Source organism: Triticum aestivum, chromosome 1B (assembly GCF_018294505.1).
Source record: "Triticum aestivum cultivar Chinese Spring chromosome 1B, IWGSC CS RefSeq v2.1, whole genome shotgun sequence".
Taxonomy (NCBI): Eukaryota; Viridiplantae; Streptophyta; class Magnoliopsida; order Poales; family Poaceae; genus Triticum; species Triticum aestivum.
In genome coordinates this window covers 348,224,292-348,231,492 of record NC_057795.1, presented here as the reverse complement: position 1 = coordinate 348,231,492, position 7,201 = coordinate 348,224,292, and the positions used below count along the sequence as shown (strand labels likewise).

General features: G+C 42.5%; 1 pseudogene; it reads right to left on the bottom strand.

Annotated features, from left to right (window-relative positions):
- Positions 1 to 2,020: 2,020 nt before the first annotated feature.
- On the bottom strand, positions 2,021 to 4,442 carry LOC123078473 (uncharacterized; annotated as a pseudogene).
- Between the last annotated feature and the right edge of the window lie 2,759 nt (positions 4,443 to 7,201).

Genomic DNA, 7,201 nt, shown 5'->3' with positions numbered 1-7,201 from the left:
GGATATGTAGATCTCCTACCATTGTAACCGACTCTGTGTAACCCTAGCCCTCTCCGGTGTCTATATAAACCGGAGGGTTTTAGTCCATAGGACATACAACCATTACAACAATCATACCATAGGCTAGCTTCTAGGGTTTAGCCTCCTTGATCTCGTGGTAGATCCACTCTTGTACTACCCATATCATCAATATCAATCAAGCAGGAGTAGGGTTTTACCTCCATCGAGAGGGCCCGAACCTGGGTAAAAACATCGTGTCCCCTGTCTCCTGTTACCATCCGCCTAGACGCACAGTTCGGGACCCCCTACCCGAGATCCGCCGGTTTTGACACTCTTACTTATCGAAAGGACTACGATAGATCCCCTACACTTGTGGGTCATCACCGCGACAAACGGATCCGCCGCACGCTAGCTCGCGAGCGGAGCGCATCCAGAATGTCGAGGTGGTTGTCCCCGCGCCTGTCAACACGGCCTACTGGGACCACTACCAGCCCGACCTCCTCGGGTGCGACGATGTCTCCGATTACATCTTGTCTGACTTGGAGTACGACTCTGGCTCTGACAACGACTCTGGCTATGCTGCCGACTCATCCTGGTCGACTGGCTGGGAGGAGCCGGAGGTGATTGTCCTCTCTGACGACGAGCCAGAGGTCCAGATGGCGGCGCTTGTCATCCCCGAGCCAGAGGTCCAGATGGTGGTGCCTGTCGCTAGGGAGGGTGACAAGCACCACCCCATTGACGTCGAGCAGCTTCCCGATGTTCCTGGCATCGTCAAGCAGGAGGTGGAGGTGGTCTTGGCCCTGGAAGCACAGGTGGAGGGTGACAAGCAGCCAAAGAGGAAGAAGAAGAGGAAGGTGGCACAGGTGGAGGTTCGCCGCTCGGAGTGCCTCCAGAAGCTGAAGAACTGAAGAATATGAAGAAGGTGACATGCAGTTGCAGGCATGAAGAAGTTGCAGGCAGTAGTTAGGTATGCTTAAATATGCATATTTTTAGCATATAAGTTAAAAATAGTGTATTTTGTCAGGTGTGCTTGTATATTAAGCACATAATTTATTTCTAATTTCTGTTGTCAATGTTGAACTAAGTGGCAGTGGTAGTTGAACTATGTTGGCAGTTTAACTATGTTGATGCTATATAAGTGGTAGTTGAACTATGTCATGATGTTTTATGTTCTCTGTTGATGTTGCTCATGCAGTCTTGTAGCTATATAAGGCAACAACCCAAAACTGTCTTATTGCTATATAAGGCAATAATACAAAAGTGTCTTGTTGCTATATAAGGCAACAATCCAAAAGAAAAAGTGTCTTAACTGAACTTTGTCTTCACTGAATTTTGTCTTAACTGAACTTTGTCTGCAATGAAATTTGTCAGATAACTAAATTCAGATAAGTGTTAAAATTCAGTTAACTATAAAAATCCAGACAACTGTTAAAATCCAGTTAACTGTTAGAATTCAGTGTTATCTTTTCAAACCAATTTCAGCAGACGGTAAACATTTAGTTATCTTTTCAATGAGTTAATTCAGACAACTGTTAAAATTTAGTTAACTGCAAGCATTCAGTTAACAGGGAGGGGAGTGGAAGCAGAATAAGTAGGTTGTCAAGTAACACTTGAGCAAAGCACCGTTCTTATCACACTGGCATTGCACGCAGTTCCTCACACCACAGGTCCTGGGTTCGAGACCCAGGCAAAACTTTTTTTTGTGATTTTTAATTTTCTTGTTTAATCCAAATTTGGTACATATGTTCAGTTTGCAGCAAATTCAACAATACAAATTCAGGCATACAAATTCAGTCATAGAAAGCAGCAAATCTTTTCAAAATAAGAAACACTGACAGTTAACTTCAATTTCTTATCTAAATTTAGTTGTCTTAACACAATTTAGTTATCTGAACCCAATTTAGATAAAATTTAACAGAAAGTACAAATGACACAAATCCAGGAGGAGGTTCATGTTCATTTGACAGAAAGTACACATTGTAGGAAAGATACAAAGTCAATTTTTTACAATGACACAAATTCAATCAAATTCATTCAACATGGCCTTCAGCTTCATTATCTTCTCCCTGGTGGCCTCTTTGTGTTTGAATAGGTCACCAATCATGTACTCAAGCTTCCTTTTCTCATGCTTCAAATCATCCCTCTCTTGAATCACTTGGTCCCTCTCCTGCACTGCTTGGTCTCTCTCTTTCTTTGCTTTAACCCTGAAGACCTGATGAATGTTGGTTACTGACTTGTCTGTCATCTTCTTCTTCTCAAGTTCTTCCTTTAGATTAGTCAGAGCAAGTTGTGTGCTGCCTAATTGGCTCATTGCCTGCTCCTTCTCAGCCACCATCTTAGCAAAATCAAGCTTGAAATGCCTCAACCCATTCTCCATCTTCTTCTTCTCATCAAGAACCTTCAAGTTTTCTTCAGCACTCACAACATTCTGTCTGAGCCTCTGTTTTTTCTCCTCTTCATACATGGTTTGTATACTATCTAGGCTCATCTTCAGAGCATCAGGCCACTCAGGGTCAACCCACTCAACATATCTGCATTTAGGTACCTCCTAACAATTTAGACCAAACAAAAAATTCAGTTAACTGCCAGTATTCAAATGCCACAAATGACTTAAAACATACTACAAATGACTTCCTGTTTAACAATGCCAAATGCAAACAAAATTACTAACCTTCTGTGCACAAGCTAGAAACCTTCTTCCACTATCAAACGATTCAAATGCCACATGCTTCTCACACAAAGATCCATGCCCACATCTAAAGCTAGGCAGATCTATAGCCAAGCCACTCCATTCCTCACAGAAAATTGTGGCAGGTGGCTAAACAAAAGAGAGACATTTGGAATCAATAGACAGAGAAACCCTAGCTGAGAAACCCTAGACTGGGTGGGGAGCACACTAACCTGGATGGTCACAGAGTCATCTTCAAAAGAACTGGGAAGATTATCCCAGGACACCATGGTTACTGCTGGATGAATATGAGAAGGGGATCTGTTGGTGCTATTTGACAGAGGAGAGAAGGGATCTGGTGGTGCACAAAATTAAAGATGACAGAAGAGGAAGAATAAGGGGATCTGGTGGTGGTGGTGGTGGTGGACTCGTGGTGGACCAAAGCTACATGTAGAGTGCAAGTTGCTGGGTGGGTGTTTGCAGCAGGTGCAAGTACATGCTTGCTTTTGAGTTCAGTTGTGTTGAGAAAAGGGGGCCTGTGCTGACATGAGTTACATTTCTGACACCAATTAGTTAACATAAGTTAGTTCATTTATGACAACAATTAGTTAACATAATTTAGTTCAGTTATGCAACAATTAGTTAAGTGCATTTCTGTCAGTAATTAGTTATGAAAGCATTTCTATCAGTAATTTGAAAGCAATGAGGTTAAGTACAATTCTGACAGAATTAGAATTAGGTATACTTTTGTCAGAATTAGTTAAACTACACTTATGACATCAAATACACATGTCAGTAATTTCAAAGCAATTAGGTCAAGCAAACTTCATATTACCGACATATTATCCATTACAACAAGCATTACAACCAAGACTTTATACTGAGCAAACAAGAGATCTCTACACTGGCATTTAGTATGCTCAATTTAGAACAAGAGATCTCTTAGAACACCTACACCTTCTCATTTAACAACACATCATTTCTTCATAATTAAGGTGAAACACATCACACAAAGCACTATAACAAAAGCCATCAGCAGCTTTAGCAGCAGCAAAATATCCCTGCCTAATCCTAAAAGCATAGCAATTTGCTGCTTGGTAGCATACTTATTCTCACTTGAGCTGGCATAATTAGCTCTGCCTACAGTGCCTCTTCCAGCCATGCCCCTTCCAGCTGTGCCTCTGCCTGCCATTGATTTAATCCTCTACCTCTCAAGCTCTTCCCTCCTGTCCTCAGCCGCACCAATTGCATCTACATCAGCATCACCAACCAGACGCCTTGTTTCAACCAGATGCTCCACATATTCAAGCTCCCAGCGCCAGAAATCACAAGTGACTTGAGAACAATAATTACAGAGTGACAGTAAAGTTCAGAGTGCATGAATCAATGGCAGACTAGTTAACCAACTAGTTCTATTTGTAATTTTTCAAACAAGGACTGTCTAAACAACTGTATTAATCAGAGCAATGACTTGTTTACCAACTAATTTTGCAACCAAGGAGAGCACCTAAAGACCAATTTAATCAGTGCTCTGCTTCAATGTGGCACTTACAGTCTAAACTAGAGTGAATTGACACAACATGAATCAATCAACAAGAAGCTAGGAACTAGCACTTACAGTGTGGTTGACGCACTTGTAGAAGATCCATCCATCATGCTCATTGGTGCTAGACCGGTAGAACCTCACCCGCTCGCCGCAATCCGGGCACCCGATCAATGGTACAGCAATGGAGCGGCCACACAATGCAGAGCGGACGGAGCTGGAAGACAACATGATGGCAGGGACGGAGGAGGCGGAGAAGGGCGTCGACAATGGCTGCGCCGGCGGCGAAGGGCGTCGACGTCGGCAATGGCTGCAACGGCGGGGACGGGAGTTGGGCTAGGATTGGGAGGAGAGGAAGAGGAGAGCGAGGGGATAAGCAAGCGGCCGACCAGGTGCGACCAGGTGCGCGGTCAGTCCGACAAGGTGCTGGTGTTTTTGCAAAAAAACTGAATGGACTATTATTGACCCTAGGCTCGACCAGGTGGCGGTAAAAGCTGAGTTGGCGGGCGCTGACTCGGCCAAGTCAGCGAATACATAGACGAAATCGTATATACGGACCAAAGTGAACCCCTAGCGCAAGTATTTGGACCGTAGTTCGGGTATTTAAGTAGTGGTGCTAAAGTGTCACCCGGCTCAAGTTATGTGACCTACAGTGAATTTTTCTCTATTATTAACTACTCCCTCCCTCCGTTCCAAATAGATGACTTAACTTTTTACTAATTTTAATACAAAGTTAGTGCAAAGTTGGGTCATCTATTTTGGAATGGAGGGAGTAGATGATACCCCGCGCGTTGCTGTGGGAACTCTAAGTCTTATGAACATGATGGTACATACATTGAATAACTTTTCGCATATTGTATATGCGAACTTAAGATGAAAAAATGGCAATGGATACAATACTTCGCATAATTATAAATATTGCAAAATGTGAAGATGTAATTTTTTCTTTTGCTAAATATAGTGATATGACATAAGTAATATCATATTATTTACATGAATATGAATGCGATTTGCACAAAGAATGAAAACTAAACGTATATTGGACACTATAGTTTCTTGCAATACTTGACATTGAGTAATGGAGCTCCAATAACAACAATATGAATAGATTCCTATCTCTCTTTTTCTTTTCACAATGTGAGCACCAATTCCTACCGTTCAGTACCAACATAAACTTAAGATGTGTCAATCAAAATATTTGTAACCCTTCGGAGTAAAAAATATATACATGATATAGCTATGACTTATAAAGACGCATGCCTCTTTTAGTAAACTATAGTCCGGATGGTCGCTCCTTCAGATGGTTACGTTCAAAAAACATTGTCACTATTGTATCAGAACTGAGTGGTAAAACGTGTATGTACATCAGTACATTAATCGTTTATGATTGTCATGCGAAACAAAAGGCTAAGGATATATCTCACCGAACCATCCGAACATATAAACCAGAGAAAGCACCCGACCTGCTACTTTGTACTTCTGCCAATTCAGATCAAATGTGCAATCTTGGTCTAAAACTACAATAGATCTAACTCAGAATTATCTGCATAAACAAACTATAAAGATGATAATACACATGTAAATTTGGCATCAAGAATGCATAAGACAGAAAATGGGGTATATGAGGTTCAGAACATGTTGCAACACTGATGTAGTGACGGGGTCGTCCTAGAAAAGCACGACTGTATATGGCGTCCGACAGTCGGACCATTATTCTTGATGTTGCTGTCAATGGTTGTGGAATCGACATGAACCAAAGCACAAGATCTTCTGTGAAGAGGGTAGTTAAGGGAGATGTACGACTTATTCATGAGTGTCTTCATGGTTGCTTCCAGATCTTGACGGCATGGCTACCTGATGTACTTCGGTGGAGGAGTACTGGAGAGACGGAGGGCTGGTGAAACCGAGGGAAGGAGAGCAAGATTGGAGCAGGGTGTCTCCAGCGCAGACACTTGTGAACCTGGAAAGGGCTACTGAGGGCAGCCGGACGCCTGGATCACGGTCATTCGTAGCGATCGGCTAGCATCTACCTGATTCACGTGGCCCTCAACAGCTCAAGTGTCGTTGATTGCAGATCCTTGCAGGAGTGGCGATAGATCATGCATGAAGATAAACATGGAGCCGTCAACATAAATTTGCAGGACAACAGGAGGCGCTAGGAAGTACATCCAATCATGGGGGAAAATAAAACATATAACTCACCGAATCCTCTGAATATTATCGCGTCATCAATGTCCCCGAGCAGGGAATGGTGGTGAGAAGATTGCCTGGGCCATGGCGGATGATGGTTGTTGGGCAAGGAGAAGGAGTAATCCCTTTGTAAAACTGGGATGGAGAAAAGATTGATTCCTAAAAGATGCTGTTTGCAACTTATATAGAAGATGTAGGAATGGGAAGAGATGACATTGGGTGACCACCCAAAATTCCAGTGGAACTTCTCGTATGCCTCCATCACTTTCTTTTTTCGTTGTTGTGTGCAATAGTTTTTTGTGGATTTGGTGAGCATCTAATAATGGTCTGCATGTAGGCTGGATTAATGGGATGCATGTCGTTGAGAGTTTAATGGCGAAGAAAACCGAACTCGCACAATCTAAATGGGGTTTGGTCAAAGAAAAAGGAAAATCAGAACTGATCATTATTTTCCAAGGTTGAAGGTTTGTTGGGAGGCGCTGATGTGGCAGATCGCTGAGGTGGATAGGCTGCATGTTTAGATAAATCAAGTAGTGGGGTGAACTTCTTAAGTATATAGGATAAATCCTGTGAGGTCGATCGTGCTGGAGAAACAGTGTTGGAATATTTACTACTTCTACCAGACCAAGAACTACTGATTTTGGGCCCCACAATGTGCGTGAAATGATTATTGTCTCAGCATGGTTTCTATGGTGGGAAAGACGAAAAATGGTGCATAAGAAGACAATGCCGAATGCACATCAGATCTCCATGGGGATTTTTTCTCTTACATCAAATTTCATTAATGCATCATCCCCCAT